This window comes from Symphalangus syndactylus, chromosome 1, assembly GCF_028878055.3.
Source record: "Symphalangus syndactylus isolate Jambi chromosome 1, NHGRI_mSymSyn1-v2.1_pri, whole genome shotgun sequence".
Taxonomy (NCBI): Eukaryota; Metazoa; Chordata; class Mammalia; order Primates; family Hylobatidae; genus Symphalangus; species Symphalangus syndactylus.
This window is the reverse complement of record NC_072423.2, coordinates 51,999,786-52,021,225: the sequence shown is the minus strand read 5'-3', so window position 1 is coordinate 52,021,225 and position 21,440 is coordinate 51,999,786. Positions and strand designations below refer to the sequence as shown.

The following is a 21,440-nucleotide window of genomic DNA, read 5'->3' as shown; positions in this document are numbered from 1 at the left end:
ACTTCCAACTACGTGGTCAATTTTGGAATACGTGTGGTGTGGTGCTGAGAAGCATGTATATTCTGTTGATTTGGGGTGGAGAGTTCTGTAGATGTCTATTAGGTCCGCTTGGTGCAGAGCTGAGTTCAATTCCTGGATATCCTTGTTAACTTTCTGTCTCGTTGGTCTGTCTAATGTTGACAGTGGGGTATTAAAGTCTCCCATTATTACTGTGTGGGAGTCTAAGTCTCTTTGTAGGTCTCTAAGGACTTGCTTTATGAATCTAGGTGCTCCTGTATTGGGTGCATATATATTTAAGATAGTTAGCATTTCTTGTTGAATTGATCTCTTTACCATTATGTAATGGCCTTCTTTGTCTCTTTTGATCTTTGTTGGTTTAAAGTCTGTTTTATCAGAGATGAGGATTGCAATCCCTGCCTTTTTTGTGTTTTCCATTTGCTTGGTAGATCGTCCTCCATCCCTTTATTTTGAGCCTAAGTGTGTCTCTGCACGTGAGATGGGTTTCCTGAATACAGTACACTGATGCATCTTGACTCTTTATCCAATTTGCCAGTCTGTGTCTTTTAATTGGAGCATTTAGCCCATTTACATTTAAAGTTAATATTGTTATGTGTGAATTTGATCCTGTCATTATGATGTTAGCTGGTTATTTTGCTTGCTAGTTGAGGCAATTTCTTCCTAGCATCGATGGTCTGTACAATTTGGCATGTTTTTGCAGTGGCTGGTACCAGTTGTTCCTTTCCATGTTTAGTGCTTCCTTCAGGAGCTCTTGTAGGGCAGGCCTGGTGGCGACGAAATCTCTCAGCGTTTACTTGTCTGTAAAGGATTTTATTTCTCCTTCACTTATGAAGCTTAGTTTGGCTGGATATGAAATTCTGGGTTGAAAATTCTTTTGTTTAAGAATGTTGAATATTGGCCCCCACTCTCTTCTGGCTTGTAGAGTTTCTGCCAAGAGATCTGCTGTTAGTCTGATGGGCTTCCCTTTGTGGGTAACCCGACCTTTCTCTCTGGCTGCCCTTAATATTTTTTCCTTCGTTTCAACTTTGGTGAATCTGACAATTACGTGTCTTGGAGTTGCTCTTCTCGAGGAGTATCTTTGTGGCGTTCTCTGTATTTCCTGAATTTGAATGTTGGCCTGCCTTGCTAGGTTGGGGAAGTTCTCCTGGATAATATCCTGAAGAGTGTTTTCCAACTTGGTTCCATTCTTCCCGTCTCTTTCAGGTACACCAATCAGATGTAGATTTGGTCTTTTCACATAGTCCCGTATTTCTTGGAGGCTTTGTTCATTTCTTTTTATTCTTTTTTCTCTAAACTTCTCTTCTCACTTCATTTCATTCATTTGATCTTCAATCACTGATACCCTTTCTTCCAGTTGATCAAATCAGCTACTGAAGCTTGTGCATTCGTCACGTAGTTCTCGTGCCATGGTTTTCAGCTCCATCAGGTCCTTTAAGGACTTCTCTGCATTGGTTATTCTAGTTAGCCATTCTTCTAATCTTTTTTCAAGGTTTTTAACTTATTTACGATGGGTTCGAACTTCCTCCTTTCACTTGGAGAAGTTTGATCGTCTGAAGCCTTCTCTCAACTCATCAAAGTCATTCTCCATCCAGCTTTGTTCCATTGCTGGTGAGGAGCCGCGTTCCTTTGGAGGAGGAGAGGCGCTCTGATTTTTAGAATTTTCAGTTTTTCTGTTCTGTTTTTTCCCCATCTTTGTGGTTTTATCTACCTTTCGTCTTTGATGATGGTGACGTACAGATGGGGTTTTGATGTGGATGTCCTTTCTGTTTGTTAGTTATCCTTTTGACAGTCAGGACCCTCAGCTGCAGGTCTGTTGGAGTTTACTGGAGGTCCACTCCAAACCCTGTTTGCCTGGGTATCAGCAGCAGAGGCTGCAGAACAGCGAATATTGCTGAACAGCAAATGTTGCTGTCTGATTGTTCCTCTGGGCCTTTCGTCTCAGAGGGGTACCTGGCCTTGTGAGGTGTCAGTCTGCCCCTACTGGGGGGTGCCTCACAGATAGGCTACTCGGGGGTCAGGGACTCACTTGAGGAGGCAGTCTGTCCATTCTCAGATCTCAAACTCCGTGCTGGGAGAACCACTACTCTCTTCAAAGCTGTCATACAGGGACATTTAAATCTGCAGAGGTTTCTGCTGCCTTTTGTTCAGCTATGCCCTGCCCTGAGAGGTGGAGTCTACAGAGGCAGGCAGGCCTCCTTGAGCTGCGGTGGGCTCCACCCAGTTCGAGCTTCCCAGCTGCTTTGTTTTCCTACTCAAGTCTCAGCAATGGTGGGAGCCCCTCCCCCAGTCTCGCTGAAGCCTTACAGTTCGATCTCAGACTGCTGTGCTAGCAATGAGCGAAGCTCTGTGGGTGGGTTGTGGCACCCTCTGAGCCAGGTGCAGGATATAATGTCCTGGTGTGCCGTTTGCTAAGACCATTGGAAAAGCACAGTATTAGGGTGGGAGCGACCCGATTTTCCAGGTGCTGTCTGTCACAGCTTTGCTTGGCTAGGAAAGGGAATTCCCTGACCACTTGTGCTTCCTGGGTGAGGCGATGCCTTGCCCTGCTTTGGCTCATGACAAGCCCCTGTGAGATGAACCCGGTACCTCAGTTGAAAATGCAGAAATCACCCATCTTCTGCATTGCTCACGCTGGGAGCTGTAGACTGGAGCTATTCCTGTTTGGCCATCTTCAAGAATGATGTTTAAAAATGTGGAATTACATGTGCTCAGTATAAATTTAATTCAGAATATTTGTAGGAAGTACAGTACTCTGCATGCAAACGTTTTCTCTCCTCTCCATTCACCCTGTTTTTTATGTTACTAATGTAACTGATAGAGTTCCTACAAAATCTTTTTTTATCTTGCCTTTTTGTTCGATATCTAGTTTTATAAGGTTTTATCCTTTCTTCCTTCATTTCTTCCTTCCTTCCTTCTTTTCTAATTGAACTTTACATCATAGTATCAACAGACACAGTTATACCAGATCACACTGTATCAGTCTCTTAGAAGTGTGCAGTGGGCTTCTCTAATGAATGCATGGAAATTATGAGCAAAATCATGATCACATAGTATCAGAGAGATTTCAATGCACTCTGTGGTATACCTGCTTGTAGGTAACTACAAATATGGCTTTTTAAAAGCCAGTTAGACTAACCTTTGACACATTTTTACTTAACCTGCAAAATTCAATTTAATTCTTTTTTGGCCAATTTGGTGGGTGTAATGAGATGCAGGAGACAAAAGACTGCACTTGGGTAAACACTGTTTTTTGTCCTGATCAGTGAGAATACGTGAATCTTTCTGCCTTACTTGGAATTAATTTCAACATGGAGAATGTAAAGATTTAGTGAGATTCGTCACTGTGGGGTGGCATTTATCTATACTTAGTTTTAGTTTCATATTGCCCTACTTATATTCATAAAAGGAGATTTTCATCTAAGAAAACCTGAGATACTTAGTTTTAGTGATTATTTGTGTAGGTAAATACACAATGAGACTCTCATTGGTTTCTCAATTGTATTTTTTAAAAAGATACAAAATGAGATAATCACTCCCTTTAAAAGTGTATTCTAAGAAAGTGACTCCAATTTTTCTAATATTTTGGGATGCCTGAGTTTTGTACAGTAGCGATTTCTATAACAAAATAAGCCTTAATAAAAATAAAATAGTGACTTACTGCTTTACCCTGAAATGCAGCTGACATGTGTTCTGTGTGAATGTGTGTAAAGTACATGAATAAAATAAAGGAGCATTCAGCCACTACTGATGTCTCATATCTTCATATGTATCATATCCTTTAATGAGCCAGTTGAATAAAAATAATTTCATAGCCATAAACAGAGGAAGTATTCATGCTGAATATGTATAGATTGCTAATAATAGGACAAAAAAGTTTCAAATATTAAAACAAAATTATATATAGTTTCCAGTCCTTCATCTACTTCCTTAAAAATTATGTGGTGTGTGTATATATGCCCAAACATATGCCTGTGTGTGTGTGTGTGTGTGTGTGTGTGTATAACTGGAAGTAAATGTATAAAATCTTCATAGGGATTTCCTGTGGGGTGGAATGTGGGTGATACTAATTATCTTCACAATTTATCATATTTTCCACATTTCCTAAAAGGAAAGTTACTTTGATTGAAACACACACACACACATAACCACACTTTAAAAACTCCATGTTTATTGTTGTCTCTTGATCTATTTTTAATAAAACTTGATTTTTAATAAGTATTAGCATGTAAGCCAATTATTTTTACATTTTGTTTGTTTGTTTTTTGAGACAGGGTCTCACTCTGTCACTCAGGCTGGAATGCAGTGGCACAATCTTGGCTCACTGTAACCTCCGCTTCCTGGGCTCAGGTGATCTCCCACCTCAGCCTCCCAAGCAGCTGGGACCACAGGTACACACCACCACGCCCACCTAATTTTTGTATTATTAGTAGTAGTATTATTATTTTTTCTGTACAAAATTTCTGAGATAAGTAAACTTAATCACTGCGGTTTTGTCATGTTGCCCAGGCTGGTCTCGAACTCCTGGGCTCAAGGGATCTGCTTGACTTGGCCTCCGAAAGTGCTGGGATTACAGGCATGAGCCACCTTACCTTTTAAAAATGCAAGTATCATCTCGATAAGCAACTGTCTTAACCTTACAATACAATGCAACAGAAAGATACGCAGAGCCAGTCCTTCAGAAATGAAAAAAAAAAAATGCTGTGCAAGAAACAGCTGATAAATCCTTTTTAAACCACCTTCATTTTTCTCAGCACCTTTAAAACAGTTGACTGGATACCCAGCTGAACTGATATTGACAGGCAGGCCATCATATTATTTCTTAAGTGTTCCTGAATGTCAGCAGGTCTTCGGCTTTGTGGCGTGAAAAATTCTACATTCATTGCTGAAGGTATATATTTTTTTCCTGTTGACAGCTACTTTGTCCAAATATTGTTCTCTCTGCTTTATCTTACTTTAACCTAAGTGATAAGGTACAACTTTTTATCCACTTTTATTGACAAAATATCAAGAATAAAACCGAATTCTCTGCTACTATCTTATACTTCTCAAATATCTTCTTGCTGTCTTGTTAAATTTTATCAGAGATAAGTATTAAAGTAGGCAACTGAAAAGTGAGGCACAGCAGTGGCCTATATGGATACCCAGAATTGTGAAGTACACAATATGTTTCTGCAATCACTGGGCTGTGATTTGATGGAAACGAATTATAGATGCACAACCCCTTCTGGGATTAGATTAATTTCCCTGATTATTTGTCCAAAGATTTAAAAACTTCACAGAAATTAGGTTGCTGCCCAGCTTAGGAAATGATGCAGCCAGTCTCAATGGCACTTTCCTTGGGGCCCAGAATCCCTAATGGGAGAGACCTGCCTGACTGTGTGATCTTGCCCTTCCGCGAAGGTGCCACACTGGATGTGAACAACTAAACTGTCACAGCCACAGCCCCTTTATCCTAGGGGCTTGAAGAAATAAGCTATGCCCTTAATAGGAAGTAAAGACATCCAAGACCTTCCTGCCTCCCATATTGTGCTGTGTGTCAACAAAAATAAGTCCTTAAAATAGAGAGGATGCCTAAGCATCCAATAGCACTAATTCTGTTTCCAGCTTTTAAGTGTCCAAAAAGGCCCATTTGCCAGCCATCCTCTCCCTGATTCTGACTTAATTAATATTCTTGTGTCTGGGGTGATTCTGGGTTTAGTCCAAGGGCCATGATTCCAAATCATGTGGTAAAATCCAAATTTTACCACAACTTTCTAAGCCACTTTGACGCTCTTAGGCTGATAACTAATAATCTGGTGAAATTATTTGAATAAGTGTATACTGCCACTCTGTACAGGAACCAGATGTGAAAACATGAGCTTGGTGTTTGCTAACTGTTCCACCATCAATCATTTATTCAAACAAGAATTTAGTGATGATTGCTATTCATCATTAAAGATTATATGCTAGAGATGATGAAGAAACAAGCAATAAGTCCCTGCCCAGAGCTGCACGTATTCTTATAAAGGGATAAGAAAATTCATGGTAATTTTAAATGATAACAGGTGCTGCAATGAAAGACCTCCAAGAGTTGTGTGGCAGCACTAAGGACTGGAATATAGAGAGGGTCTAAGAGCACAGCTGGGAGGTGCAGGAAGGAATTCACGTGGTGTATAGAGTTGGAGGAAGCTTCAAAAGGGAAATTAGACTTACCCTGTTCAACTTCAGGGGTCTGGATGGGACCTGTGGTAAAATTACATAATAGAATTAGGACTCAAAGGAACTTGGACCACCTACCAGGGTTCCTCAACCTGGGTACTATCAACATTTTGGACTGTTCATTATTTGGCTGGGGGTTGGGGTTAGTAGTCCTATGAGTTTTCAGATGTTCAGCAGCATCCTGACCTGTACGTACTAGATGCCAGTTACACATACCCACCCTGCACAACCAAAAATGTCTCCAAACATTGTCATATGTCCCCTGCAGGCAAAATCACCCTGATTGAGAACCACTGGACAAAAGTCATACCCTCAAAAGAAGTCCTGGAGAGCACTTTTTATTCCTCCTTTTAATATTTAGGCTACCCATTCTTGAATAATAATGAAAGTAGCTAAAATTTCTGCTTGGATTCCTTATATTTTTAGGGTGAATAAAATAATCATGAATTCTTCAGATTGTGATGATGAAATTATTTTTAATATGGCGCAAGTTCACGAGGGTAAGAGAAAGAAAATTGAACCAAATATTTATAAGAAAAAGAAGACAAATTTTAAAATAAGAAAAAGTAATAGCATTTTTGTTTCACTACATTCTTGCTAGTTAATCTTGTATTTCACCCTGCCTTGTTTATTCTAAGGTATGTATAAATAAAATCATCATCTAGAAGCTTTAATCTGACTTGCAAATATTTGTGCGAAAGAAAAATCCAAACTTCTTAGATTTAAATTTGGTGACAACCAAAAATATACATTCATTCATACATTTGTTTGTTCGTGCAATAAATACTGCTGCAGGCATACTATGTGCCAGCCACCGTTCTAAGCATCAGGTGCACAACAATGAAAAAAGTTCCTGCCTTTGTGGAGCTATATTCTGGTGTGAAGAGACAATGAATAAATAATACATCAGGTAGTGGCAGTACAGTTTATTTTATCAAAATAAACAATAGAGAGTAGGACAGAGTGCTATTTATGGTAGGAACATCAGTCCGAGCATAAATAGGAATAATAACATGAATGTTGACTCTTCTCCAGTCTAATATTTGGCTAGGTCCCACAGAATCTGGGCTGAGAGGACCACATATCCCAACTTGTAATAAACGTGTATGTTCTACCAAATCCTACCACTACAAATGATTATTGAGCCTCTATTTAAATTGATACCATTGGTATGAAGATCACTACCTTTTTAGGTGGCCCATTCTGTTTTGTGTCCTCCAGTTTGAGGGGGTCCTCTTATTAAGCAAAAATGTGACTCCTGCAACTTCCATCTAGCCTATATGCCTAAAATGCAGCACCCAAAATAAATGAAATACTTCTTTCTTTTATGGTTCTCTGTGGTAAGACACTGGTTCCTAGCTCCAATACAGACCATGGCTGAAAGCCTTTCTGGGAGCTTAGTAAAGAATACAGTATTTTTATTTTATACCATGACACTAAATTTTAATTTCTAGTCACAAGTTAGCCAACCTAGAATTTAAGTTAGCTGACCTGTAATTTAAATAAGAATTTAAAGAGAGAAGGGGCCAGGCACGGTGGTTCATGCCTGTAATCCCAGCATGTTGGGAGGCTGAGGCAGGCGGATTGTTTGAGCTCAGATGTTCAAGACCAGCCTGGGCAACATAGCAAAATCTCATCTCTACAAAAAACACAAAAATTAGCTGAGCGTGGTGCTGAGCACCTGTAGTCCCAGCTACTCAGGAGGCTGAGATGGGAAGATTGCTTGAGCCTGGAGTGTTTGAGGCTGCAGTGAGCCACGATCATGACACTGCACTCAGTATGGGTGAGAGAGCAAGACCTTGTCTCAAAGAGAGAGGGAGAGAATGGAGAAAGGTAACATTTTTATTCCCACCCACTGTTCATGTGACAATTTTGCTTTGCAAGTGTCCAGTAGGCTGCAGGAAGAGTAGAGTAGGATTGATGCCTTTAATTCACTAGCAGCTTGGGAGGCTGCCACCCTCAGGTGAAAGAAAGAGTAGAAAGAATTGAGGGTATTCAGCTCTGCATACTCTGGAGTTGCCATGCAGGATAGAAGCCAAGAATGGTAGGGATGGATCTGCCTCTAGATTAGACAGCTAACTTCTTTTAATCACTATCTGTGATATATGGGGTGAAATGGGGTCACTTCTTAGTAGAAGAGGAGCAGCAGAATTTAAAGCTGGCTTGTGATCCGTAGACCACCCAAGGTGCAACTTTTATTAATCGTAGATCCTGGTCAAGATGTCAACCTGGACCACCCATGGGGTACTTTAACACAGTGTCTGTATCTGAGCATTGTTTAGGCTCCCTCCAAATCTATTGCAGTCTGGAGTAACCCATTGGACCTGGACAAAAGAAAAGAAATATGCAAGTCATCCTTCCCAAAATTGTCAGGTACAGGAGCAACAACCAGCAGCCAAATCCTAAGAGGTCCCTAGGACAATACCAAGTGATTTCTTGAGTGATTCTACATTGCCAGATAGAGCTGGATATAAGTTTATCTCACTTTATTATATACATAGATATAGCCTAAGGTGAACATACAATACTTTAGATTGTATGCGATTTTCATTTATTTCCAGGTGCTGTGGCTTAGAGAGCTGTGTTCATGGGAGAAATATTTTTAATATATAACTTATTCTCAGATACATAGGTCTAATCTACTCCAACTCCAATTTTTTTTAAAAAAAAACATGTACTTTAAGAAACAAAAAATATCTGAAAGTACTACTGTTGTAATAATACATTTAATTCAAAGAATGTCAAACAGATGTATGTGCCTAGAATCATAGCACAGGGAAAGACTGTTGGGTCTGAATGTCACAGAACAGTGGTTAATTGTGTAGTGAAAGTCTCTTTATATCCTATTAAATTGTATTAGGTCATTCTCACACTACTATAAAGAGCTGCCCATGACTGGGTAATTTATAAAGGAAAGAAGTATAATTGACTCTGTTCCAGATGGCTGGTGAGGCCTCAGGAAACTTACAATCATGGTGAAAGTGGAAGCAAACACATCCTTCTTCATGTGGCAGCAGGAGAGAGAAGTGCTGAGCAAAGGGGGAAAAGCCCCTATACTATCACAAGAACAGCATGGGGATAACAGCCCCCATAAGTCAATTATCTCCTATTGGGCCCCTCCCATGATATGTGGGGATTATGAGAACTACAAGTCAAGGCAGGGACACAGCAAAACCATATCATAAGTAAACCTCACGTAATAATGAACATGTCTGAGAACTTAGATAAGAGGAAGGGAAAGATTTTGTTACAGAATTTTCTTTAGTACCTCAAGTCATAGGAAGCCTGAACCCAGTCATGAAAGCTGAAATAATTATTGTGTTCATTTTAGATAACCTGGGTTGGGAGAGGAAAGCATGGGGTGGGAGTCAGAAGCGGAAGGCACCCATCACCCAGCAAAGGTGCAGAGCTGGGTTCCTTCCATCCCTTCCCTTTCCACCCCCACTGCCACCAGATGCCTTGTCCCTTTTACTTTACTGTGTCCCTCCTCCCCACACTTTTCCTTCATCTTAACATGAGATTTCCTAAGCTTCAAATTTTTGCTGCTTCAAGCCATCTGGCACCTGGGATAGTAACACCCAGCCTGTGTGTTCACAGGGAGAAGCAAGGAAGAAAGGGTGAGGAGGAAGAGAACACTGGGGAGGACTGGCTGAGGGGAGATGATGAGTGGAGTGCCTGGGTCACTCCAAGGCATAGGGTCAGGGATCTTGGGCATTGGGGCGGGCAGTCTAGAGTTTGTCTCTTTCAGTTCTTATTTAGAAATTTTCTCAGAAGGCAAAAGCTTATAAAATCATTCAGCTTAGTTAAGAAAAATTAACAGCCAATCTTGTGAAATATTTACAATTTATATGTTATTACTATACAACATAATTATATGGATTATTAAGTAACATTAGGTTGCCTTTGTAGTCCACCTTGTAGTCCCCTCTTACAGGGTATCTACTTATGACTGCTCAAGCTCAATCCATCATAGGAGATGTTAATCTGAGGACTCTGATCTTAGCAGTACTTTACTTGGCTTTAGTAAAAATTATGTCAATAAAATATCCCAGAAAACTATCTACTTGGAAAACAAAGATTTCATGTTTTCCCATTTCTGGTTTTTCAGTCAACTAAATCCATAGAGCTATATCAGGAACCCAATGTTCCAGGCAACTCTTTATCATTGACCAGCTTTTAAATCTTGGATGATCACTTCATCCCTCTGGGACTCACTGTCCTCATCTGTGAAATGACTTCTACCATAAATGTCTATTATTATAAATATTTCTTACACTAAATGAAGAGCAAGGTTCTACATTGCATACGTGATTAATAGAGGATAAGAGGATTTATAAAATATCGTATGTTCTAGATCTGCCAATTCTGGCTTCCTGTTTGTGTAATAAATATAGAAGTGTGAATTGGTTAGCCAAATAAAAGTCTACTTTCTCATTGCAGATAAATAGGATTTACCAATCCTTGGATGAAGTGCTTGGGAAGTCTTTAAGTGCCATAATCAACTGCCATTTCAAAGAATATAGATGGTTTTGAAAAGTTCGTGCTGTCCCTTCATTGAATTTTAGGTGAGTGTGTTTAAGACAAAGAACTTAAGATGAATATTGAACTGTTTCTCTTTAAAGTGCTCCTCTCGTTTGCCTGAAAAGAAAATGGGTTTAAATATTATCAATGCTGAGGTGGAGCAAGATGGCTAAATAAATATTATCAATGCCTTTCAGTTTCGTACCTTTAGTGAGGTTCCAGACAATGAAAGACTTACTGTCTTTTTGTTTATTTATTGTTATTATTATTATTATCAGAAACCATCTGAACTGTGAGCTATATAACATAAAGATTGTCTTGACCGTCACTTCCCGGTTTCTATTAAGCAAATGCCATAATACTTCATTCTATTCTAAAGGTTATATAATTTGTAAAATATAAAATGTATTTAATATCAGAGTAATAAACCAGAATGAGAGAAAATTTTTGATGGCATAAACTGAATGAAAATTTGATGGTGATACTAGTGGTTTAATCACTAACAAATCTGTGTTTGAGATAGGGATAACATTTTAGATGCACTTATTGGGAGATTTTGCTTAGAATTAAAAGTAGGGCATGGTTAAGGGCAGGTGTGCTCAATTTTTAAAGTGCTATATACAATTAAACACAACACACACACACACATTAAGCTTTGTTTTGTCTGGCCGTGAAATGAATGAATAAATATATTTTACATCATCATATGTCATCACCCTTCCATGTTAGAAAAGAGAAGAGCCTAAAATTGGTGGTTTAATATTAGTCTGATATATGCCATTGTCATTTTTCAGCAGAATAGAAGGAAATGGAGAGTGAGTGGTGGTCATATTGAGGATATTGTGTGGCTTTCCACCTCCTCCTAAGTCTAGTTTTCAAAGTGTGGCTTTATTATGTACTTTGAAGAAAGGTGATCTTCAGAACACCAGCATATACCTATGTTTACAATTCCAATAAAATAATGCAGCTGACAGAGCATTGGCCACTGGCTAAATCTAATCTGAAATGCAGAGATGCTTCCTTAATAGTTTTGATCAACTTCAAAATGATGGCAAATAATGCTTTCATAAACTTACAGGTGTATAAATTTGGTTTGTTGAGATTGGATTTGGAACTAAAATGGTAATTCTATTTATTTACAAGATGTGTGTTGAATGCAGTTCCCAGAAGCTAAACTTGGTGCCCATCAAAAATACCAGTAAATCAATTTGCCTAGTGTAACAGTTACTCTAGAAGAAAAAAATGAAAATGAAAAATTTATTTTCTGAATCCTTTATTTTCCACTTGTGCCCATCTGTGCCTGTTACCTTCAGGGCCGTTCCTCGCCCAGCCCTGCCTCTCTTTATTCCACAGGGACTGACCCTATGGGCTGTATTTTCCAGCCAGAGCCTCCCCTCCCCTCCTACACCTTACCTCCAGCTTCTTCCAGTGACCTTGAACCCTGAACCTCATTAACACTACCTCTTCCCTTTTGTCCCTTGAGAATCATGATTGATAGTGCCTTTGGCTTCCTGAGGCTGCTGATCTTCAATTTGATCCACCATTCCCAATTTAGCTTCTCAATTCTTTCATCTTTGTAACCATTTTCTTGTATTAAAATTCATCATGTTAAATACTTAGAATGTTTTCTTTTTTCTTGGTTGAATCCTAACTAATTTATCAATACTTCATTAATTTCTTCCAAAATTATTGGAAGGAAATGAACATGGATTACTTGCTTCTTAAGAAAACAAATGATTCCTAGGAAATTAAATTTAAATGTAAAGTTGGGCAGGGTGTTTTTTACTTTTAAAATACTTTATACTAAGACATTGAGATATAATATACATACAAAGAGGTCACAAGTAAGTGTATATCTCAATGAATTTTCACAAAGTGTATACTTCCCATCAGATCAAGAAGTAGATTACCAATGCCCCCAGAAGTCCTGCTCATGTGACCTTCCAGTCATTCCTCCCACAGAGGAAACCATCATCATGGCTTATATGACCATTAACTAATTTTGCCTATTCTAGAACTTTATCTAATGGAATCATACAGCGTGTCATTTATTTATTTGAGAGCAATTAGGTCACCCAAAAATTGAGTAGAAAGTACAGTTTTTATATATCCCCCTACACACAACACACACATACACACACACACACACACCCACACACACACCCTATAGGCATCCTCCACCAGAATGGTATATTTGTCACTATCAATGAACCTACATTAACCCATCATTGCCTGAAGTCCACAGTTTACATTAGGGTACATTCTTGGTGTTGTGCGTTCTATGGGCTTTGACAAATGCATAAATGACATGTATCCACCACTGTGGTATCATACAGAATAGTTTCACTGCCCTAACAATCCTCTGTGCTCTGCCTCTTCATCCCTCTCCTGCACCTCACCCTTCATCTTTTTACTGGCTCCATAGCTTTACCTTTTCCAAAATGTCATATAGTTGAAATCATACAGTTTGTAGCCTTTTCAGGTTGGCCTCTTTCAGTAATATGCATTTAAGTCTCCTTCATGGCTTTTCATGGCTTGATAGTTCATTTTGTTTTAGTGTTGAATAATATTCCACTGCCTGGATGTACCACATTTAATTTATCTATTAACCTATTGGAGGACTTTTTTGTTGCTTCCATGTTTTGGAAATTATGAATAAAGCTGCTATAAACATCATATGTAGGTTTTTGTGTGGACACAAATTTTCAACTCATTTGGGGAAATATTTTAGGTTGGTTCAAAAGTAATTGTGGTTTTGCCATTACTTTCTGATTTAATTACTTTTGCACCAACCTAATATCAAGGAGTGTGATTGCTGGATCATAGGGTAAAAATATGTTTAATTTTATAAGAAACTGCCAAACTGTCTTCCAAGGTAATTGCATCATTTTGCATTTCCACCAGTAACAAATAAGTGTCCTGTTGCTCCATATCCTCTCCAGCATTTGATGTCAGTGTTTTAGAATTTGGTCATTCTAATAGGTGTATACTTCTGATTTTAATTAGCAGTTCCCTAATGATGTTGAACATCTTTTCATATGCTTACTTTCTATCTTTGTATCTTCTTTGGTGAGGTGTCTGTTCCAATCTTTGGCCCATTTTTTAATTGGGTTGTTTTCTTATTGTTGAGTGTTAAAAGTTCTTTGTATATTATGGCTAATAATCCTTTATCACATGCATCTTTTGAAAATAATTTCTCTTATCTCTGTCTTCTCTTATCATTCTCTTGAAGGTTTGTTTTTTAAAAACTGAAAAAAAATAAACTTACTATATTTAAAGCTATATCCTCAGCTATACAATATTATAACATTAATTTGTTGCTGTTAACACAATTATTGTCAAGTTTCCCATTTTGTATATCAGATTAATGGGAAGATTTTTAAATTTTCAGATATATCCCAAGTATTATTTTTATTTTTAAAATATCCATATTTCACAAAGTTTACTATGTACAGTATAGGAACTTCTTAGTCTCATTCCAGCATTCACATTTAAATCAGTCTCATTCCACCATTCACATTTAAATCTAAAGCTTCTGATTTACTTTATTTTGGTTCTTTTCACCTACAGTTGAGAGATCTGACCTCTCTCTTTTAGTAATGGTTGTTTGCTACTTGAAGATGCCTTATGGTCTGAACATTTCAAATTTCCTGTGGTAAATACAGGATGTATTGGAAAGCAATGTGATCAGGATCCCAGTATCTGTCTTTCTTGATAACTAATCAATTCACTCTGTCTCAACAATTCCATTCAATCTAAAGAGATTCCTTGGTATTAAAGTCGCTTTTCACTTAATCATTTTGGTACTTCACTTAGTTATTTTAAATGGAAGGGCCTTGCTATTTTCATTTCCTTCTCATTTATTTATGTAGACGTGTTCCTTTTCAATCTTTTCTCAGAGGTCATCTCGACTGCTCATCTGTCCATTTTAATGTACTGTGGTTGGACTCTAAAGGACATGGTGTTCCTTCTACCAACAATTTTCATCTATTCAACCAATGTCAATGTTGAACCTGCAATGCCTAATTTAGAATCCTTTCAGACAATTTGCAAATGCCATCATGAGCAGAATTTCTAAAACTCCTTTATCATCCTAAAGCTGGGAGACACAGGTATGAGGAGCTTTATGATATAGTTTAAGACAATGAATAACTGATGTTGCCAATACAAGTCTTCCCCTTATTTGATACAGCTCTAAAAATTCTAATCATTAAAATTTTTCTCCAGCTTATGGAAATGAGATTTTATAAAATTATAATTTAAAAAATACCCTTGGGAAGAAAAATGCACCCATTAATTATATATACTACATAATATGTAAATCTAATGAATTAGCAGGGAAGAGACCCCTGAAACAATGGTACAAACATTCAGCATTGGAAGTTGGGGTACACCTATGTGGGAAATGATCTTACCAACTTTATGATGTTGCCTGTTGGGTCAAAGGAAACACCTGACATCAAAGATAACTCAGGCTGAACACATCTTAATGTCACGTTGGGAGAGAGGGATGGGAAGAGTCCCTCTTCCTTACAATATAGTCCTTATGATAATGAACAACATTGTGATGGGAGATATATATATATCTATCTATATATATAGATATAGATATATGCTTTAGGTTCTGGGATACATATGCAGAACGTGCAAGTTTGCTACATAGGCATACAGGTGCCATGGTGCTTTGCTGCACCCATCAACCCGTCATCTATATTAGGTATTTCTCCTAATGCTATCCCTCCCCTGGCCTCCCATCCCCCGACAGGCCCTGGTGTGTGATGTTCCCCTCCCTGTGCCCATATGTTCTCATTGTTCAATTCCCACTTATGAGTGAGAACATGTGGTCTTTGGTTTTCTGTTCCTGTGTTAGTTTCCTGAGAATGATGGTTTCCAGCTTCATCCATATTCCTGCAAACGACATGAACTCATTCTTTCTTTGGCTACATATTATTCCATGGTGTATATGTGTCACATTTTCTTTATCCAGTCTAACATTTATAGGCATTTGGGTTGGTTCCAAGTCTTTGCTTTTGTGAATGGTGCTGCAATAAACATACATGTGCATGTGTCTTCGTAGTAGAATGATTTATAATCCTTTGGGTATATACCCAGTAATAGGATTGCTAGGTCAAATGGTATTTCTGGTTCTAGATCCTTGAGGAATCACCACACTGTCTTCCACAATGGTTGAACTAATTTACACTCCCACCAATAGTGTAAAAGCATTCCTATTTCTCCACATCCTCTCCAGCACCTGTTGTTTCCTGACTTTTCAATGATCGCCATTCTAACTGGCGTGAGATGGTATCTCATTGTGGTTTTGATTTGCATTTCTCTAATGACCAGTGATGATGAGCTTCTTTTCATAGGTTTTTTGGCTGCATAAATGTCTTCTTTTGAAAAATGTCTGTTCATATCACTTGTCCACTTTTTGATGGGGTTGCTTTTTTCTTGTAAATTTGTTTAAGTTCCTTGTAGATTCTGGATATTAGCCCTTTGTCAGATGGATAGAATGCAAAAATTTTCTCCCATTCTGTAGGTTGCCTGTTCACTCTGCTGATAGTTTCTTTTACTGTGCAGAAGCTCTTTAATTAGATCCCATTTGTGAATTTTGGCTTTTGTTGCCATTGCTTTTGGTGTTTTAGTCATGAAGTCTTTGCCCATGCCTATGTCCTAAATGGTTTTGCCTAGATTTTCTTCTTGGGTTTTTATGATTTTAGGTCTTACATTTAAGTCTTTAATCCATATTGAGTTAATTTTTGTATGAGATGTAAGGAAAGGGTCCAGTTTCAGCTTTCTGCATATGGCTAGCCAGTTTTCCCAACACCATTTATTAAATAGGAAATGTTTTCCCCATTGCTTGTCTGTGTCAGGTTTGTCAAAGATCAGATGGTTGTAGTTGTGTGGCGTTATTTCTGAGGGCTCTGTTCTGTTCCATTGGTCTATGTATCTGTTTTGGTACCAGTATCGTGCTGTCTTGGTTACTGTAGCCTTGTAGTATAGTTTAAGTTAGGTACTGTGATGCCTCCAGCTTTGTTCTTTTGGCTTAGGATTGTCTTGGCTATACAGGCTCTTTTTTGTTTCCATATGAAATTGAAAGTAGTTTTTTCTAATTCTGTGAAGAAAGTCAATGGTAGCTTGATGGGAATGGCATTGAATCTGTAAATTACTTTTGGCAGTATGGCCATTTTCACCATATTGATTCTTCCTATCCATGAGCATGGGATGTTTTTCCATTTGTTTGTGTCACCTCTTCTTTCCTTGAGCAGTGGTTTGTAGTTCTCCTTGAAGAGGGCTTTCACATCCCTCATAAGTTGTATTCCTAGGTATTTTATTCTCTTTGTAGCAATTGTGAATGGGAGTTTGCTCGTGATTTGGCTCTCTGTTTGTCTATTACTGGTGTATAGGAATGCTTGTGATTTTTGCACATTGGTTTTGTATCCTGACATTTTGCTGAATTTGCTTATCAGCTTTAATGAGGTTTTGGGCTGAGATGATGGGGTTTCCTAAATATACAATCATGTCATCTACAAACAGAGATAATTTGACTTCCTCTCTTCCTATTTGAATACCCTTCATTTCTTTCTCTTGCCTGATTGCCCTGGCCAGGACTTCCAATACTGTGTTGAATAGGAGTGGTGAGAGAGGGCATTCTTGTCTTGTGCTGGTTTTCAAAGGGAATGCTTCCGGCTTTTGCCTATTCAGTATGATTTTGGCTGTGGGTTTGTCATAAATGGCTCTTATTATTTTGAGATATGTTCCATCAATACCTAGTTTATTGAGTGTTTTTAGCATGAAAGGGTGTTGAATTTTATTGAAGGCCTTTTCTGCATCTATTGAGATAGTCATGGGGTTTTTGTCATTGGTTCTGTTTATGTGATGGATTACGTTTATTGATTTGTGTATGTTGAACCAGCCTTGCAGCCCAGGATGAAGCCAACTTGATTGTGGTGGATAATCTTTTTGATATGCTGCTAGATTTGGCTTGCCAGTATGTTATTGAGGATTTTCGCATCAATGTTCATCAGGGATATTGGCCTGAAATTTTCTTTTTTTGTTGTGTCTTTGCCAGGTTTTGGTATCAGGATGATGCTGGCCTCATAAAATGAGTTAGGGTGGAGTCCCTCTTTTTCTTTTGTTTGGAATTGTTTCAGAAGGAATGGTACCAGCTCCTCTTTGTACCTCTGGTAGAATTTGGCTATGAATCCATCTAGTCCTGGGTTTTTGTTGTTGGTGGTGGTGGTAGACTATTAATTTCTTCCTCTATTTCAGAACTTGTTTTTGGTCTATTCAGGGATTCAACTTCTTGGTTTAGTCTCGAGAGGGTGTATGTGTCCAAGAATTTATCCATTTCTCCTAGATTTTCTAGTTTATTTGCGTAGAGGTGTTTATAGTATTCTCTGATCATAGTTTGTATTTCTGTGGGATCAGTAGTGATCTCCCCCTTATCATTTTTATTGTGTCTATTTGATTCTTCTCTCTTTTCCTCTTTATTAGTCTGGTAGCCATCTATCTATTTTGTTAATCTTTTCAAATAACCAGCTCTTGGATTCGTTGATTTTTTGAAGGGTTTTTCAGGTCTCTATCTCCTTTAGTTCTGTTCTGATCTTAGTTATTTCTTGTCTTCTGCTAACTTTTGAATTTGTTTGCTCTTGCTTCTCTGGTTCTTTTAATTGTGATGTTAGGGTGTCGATTTTAGCTCTTTCCTGCTTTCTCCTGTGGGCATTTAGTGCTATAAATTTCCCTCTAAACACTGTATAGCTGTGTCCCAGAGATTCTGGTACATTCTGTCTTTATTCTCATTCATTTCAAAGAACATCTTTATTTCTGTCTTAATTTTGTTATTTACCCAGTAGTCATTCAGGAACAGGTTGTTCAGTTTCCATGTAGTTGTGCAGTTTTGAGTGAGTTTCTTAATCCTGAGTTCTAATTTGATTGCACTGTGGTCTGAGAGACTGTTTGTTATGATTCCACTCTTTTGCATTTGCTGAGGAGTGTTTTGCTTCCAATTATGTGGTCGATTTTAGAATAAGTGCTATGTGGTGCTGAGAAGAATGTATATTCTGTTGATTTGGGGTGGAGAGTTCTGCAGATGTCTACTAGATCTGCCTGGTCCAGAGTTGAGTTCAAGTTCTGAATATCCTTGTTAATCTTCTGTCTCATTGATCTAACATTGATAGTAGGGTGTTAAAGTCTCCCACTATTATTGTGTGGGAGTATAGGTCTCTTTGTAAGTCTCTAAGAACTTTCTTTATGAACCTGGGTGCTCCTGTATTGGGTGCATATATATTTAGGATACTTAGCTCTCCTTGTTGCATTGATCCCTTTAACATTATGTAATGCCCTTCTTTGTCTTTTTTGATCTTTGTTGGTTTAAAGTCTGTTTTATCAGAGACTAGGATTGCAACTTCTGCTTTTTTTTTTCTTCTTTGTTTGCTTGGTAAGTCTTCCTCCATCCCTTTATTTTGAGCTTATGTGTATCTTTGCACATGAGATGGGTCTCCTGAATACAGCACACTGATGGATCTTGACTCTATCCAATTTGCCAATCTGTGCCTTTTCATTGGGGCATTTAGCCCATTTACATTTAAGGTTAATATTGTTATGTGTGAATTTGATCCTGTCATTATGATGCTAGCTGGTTATTTTGCCTATTAGTCGATGCAGTTTCTTCGTAGTGTGGATGGTCTTTACAATTTGGTTTATTTTTGCAGTGGCTGGTACTGGTTTTTCCCTTCCATATTTAGTGCTTCCTTCAGGAGCTCTTGTAAGGCAGGCCTGATGGTGACAAAATCTCTTAGTATTTGCTTGTCTGTAAAGGATTTTATTTCTCCTTCACTTATGAAGCTTAGTTTGGCTGGATATGAAATTCTGGGTTGAAAATTCTTTTCTTTAAGAATGTTGAATATTGGCCCCCACTCTCTTCTGGCTTGTAGTGCTTCTGCTGAGAGATCCACTGTTAGTCTGATGGGCTTCCCTTTGTGGGTAATGCAACCTTTCTCTCTGGCTGCCCTTAACATTTTTTCCTTCATTTCAACCTTGGTGAATCTGACAATTATGTCTCTTGGAGTTGCTGTTCTTGAGGAGTATCTTTGTGGCGTTCTCTGTATTTCCTGAATTTGAATGTTGGCCTGTCTTGCTAAGTTGAGAAAGTTCTCCTGAATAATATCCTGAAGTGTGCTTTCTAACTTAGTTCCATTCTCCCCGTCACTTTCAGGTACACCAATCAAACGTAGGTTTTGTCTTTTCACCTAGTACCATATTTCTCGGAGGCTTTATTTGTTCCTTTTCATTCTTTTTTCTCTAATCTTGTCTTCATGCTTTATTTCATTAAGTTGATCTGCAGTCTCTGATATCCTTTATTCTGCTTGATCGATTCAGCTATTGATACTTGTATATGCTTCACAAAGTTCTCGTGCTGTGTTTTTCACCTCCATCAGGTCATTTATGTTCTTCTCTAAACTGGCTATTCTAGTTAGCAATTCCTCTAACCTTTTATCAAGGTTCTTAGCTTCCTTGCATTGGGTTAGAACATGTTCCTTTACCTCAGAGGAGTTTGTTATTACCCACCTTCTGAAGCCTACTTCTGCCAGTTAGTCAAACTCATTCTCCATCCAGTTTTGTTCCCTTGCTGGCGAGGAATTGTGATCCTTTGGAGAGGAGGTGTTCTGGTTTTTGGAATTTTCAGCCTTTTTGCACTGGTTTTTCCTCATCTTCATGGGTTTATCTACTTCGAGTCTTTGCTGTTGGTGACCTTCAGATGGAGTTTTTGCATGGTCATTTTTGTTGTTGTTGTTGATGTTGATGCTATTGCTTTCTGATTGTTTTCCTTCTAATAGTCAGGCCCCTCTGCTGCAGGACTGCTGGAGTTTGCTGGAGGTCCACTCCAGACCCTGTTTGCCTGGGTATCACCAGTGAAGGCTGCAGAACAGCAAAGATTGCTGCCTGCTCCTTCCTCTGGAAGCTTCGTCCCAGAGGGGCACCTGCCAGATGCCAGCCAGAGCTCTTCTGTATGAGGTATCTATCGACCCTTGCTGGGAGGTGTCTCCCCATCAGGAGGCATGGGGGTCAGGGACCCACTTGAGGAGGCAGTCTGTCCCTTAGCAGAGCTCGAGCACTGTGCTGGGGGATCCACTGCTCTCTGCAGAGCTGGCAGGCAGAAATGTTTAAGTTTGCTGAAGCTGCGCCCACAGCTGCCCCTTCCCCCAGGTGCTCTGTTCCAGGGAGATAGGGGTTTTATGTATAAGCCCCTGACTGGGGCTGCTGCCTTTCTTTCAGAGATGCCCTGCCCAGAGAGGATGAATCTAGAGATGCAGTCTGGCTACAATGGCTTTGAGGTGTTGTGGTGGGCCCCACACAGTCTGAACTCCCAGTGTCTTTGTTTACACTGTGAGAGGAAAACCACCTACTCAAGCCTCAGTAATGGTGGAAGCCCCTCCCTCCACCAAACTTGAGAGTCACAGGTCGACTTCAGACTGCTGTGCTGACAGAGAGAATTTCAAGCCAGTGGATCTTAGCTTGCTGGGTTTCTTTGGGGTGGGATCCGCTGAGCAAGACCACTTGGCTCCCTGGCTTCAGTCCCCTTCCCAGGGGAGTGAATGGCTCTGTCTTGCTGGCATTCCAGGCACCACTGGGGTACAAAAAGAAAACTCCTGCAGCTAGCTTGGTGTCTTCCCAAATGGCCACCTTGTTTTGTGCTTGAA

General features: G+C 39.0%; 1 protein-coding gene across 17 annotated transcripts in view; it reads left to right on the top strand.

The window, feature by feature from the left end:
- Positions 1 to 21,440, top strand: part of DTNA (dystrobrevin alpha) — a 396,395-nt gene that overhangs the window by 176,782 nt on the left and 198,173 nt on the right. For 16 of the 17 annotated variants that reach the window (XM_055234704.2, XM_055234694.2, XM_055234643.2 and 13 more), the window contains exon 2: positions 10,657 to 10,781. The exons of the other annotated variant lie outside the window; for it this stretch is intronic. The gene's annotated coding sequence lies outside the window, so the exon portion shown is untranslated. The remainder of the gene's footprint in view (positions 1 to 10,656; positions 10,782 to 21,440) is intronic. 17 annotated transcript variants of the gene reach the window in all.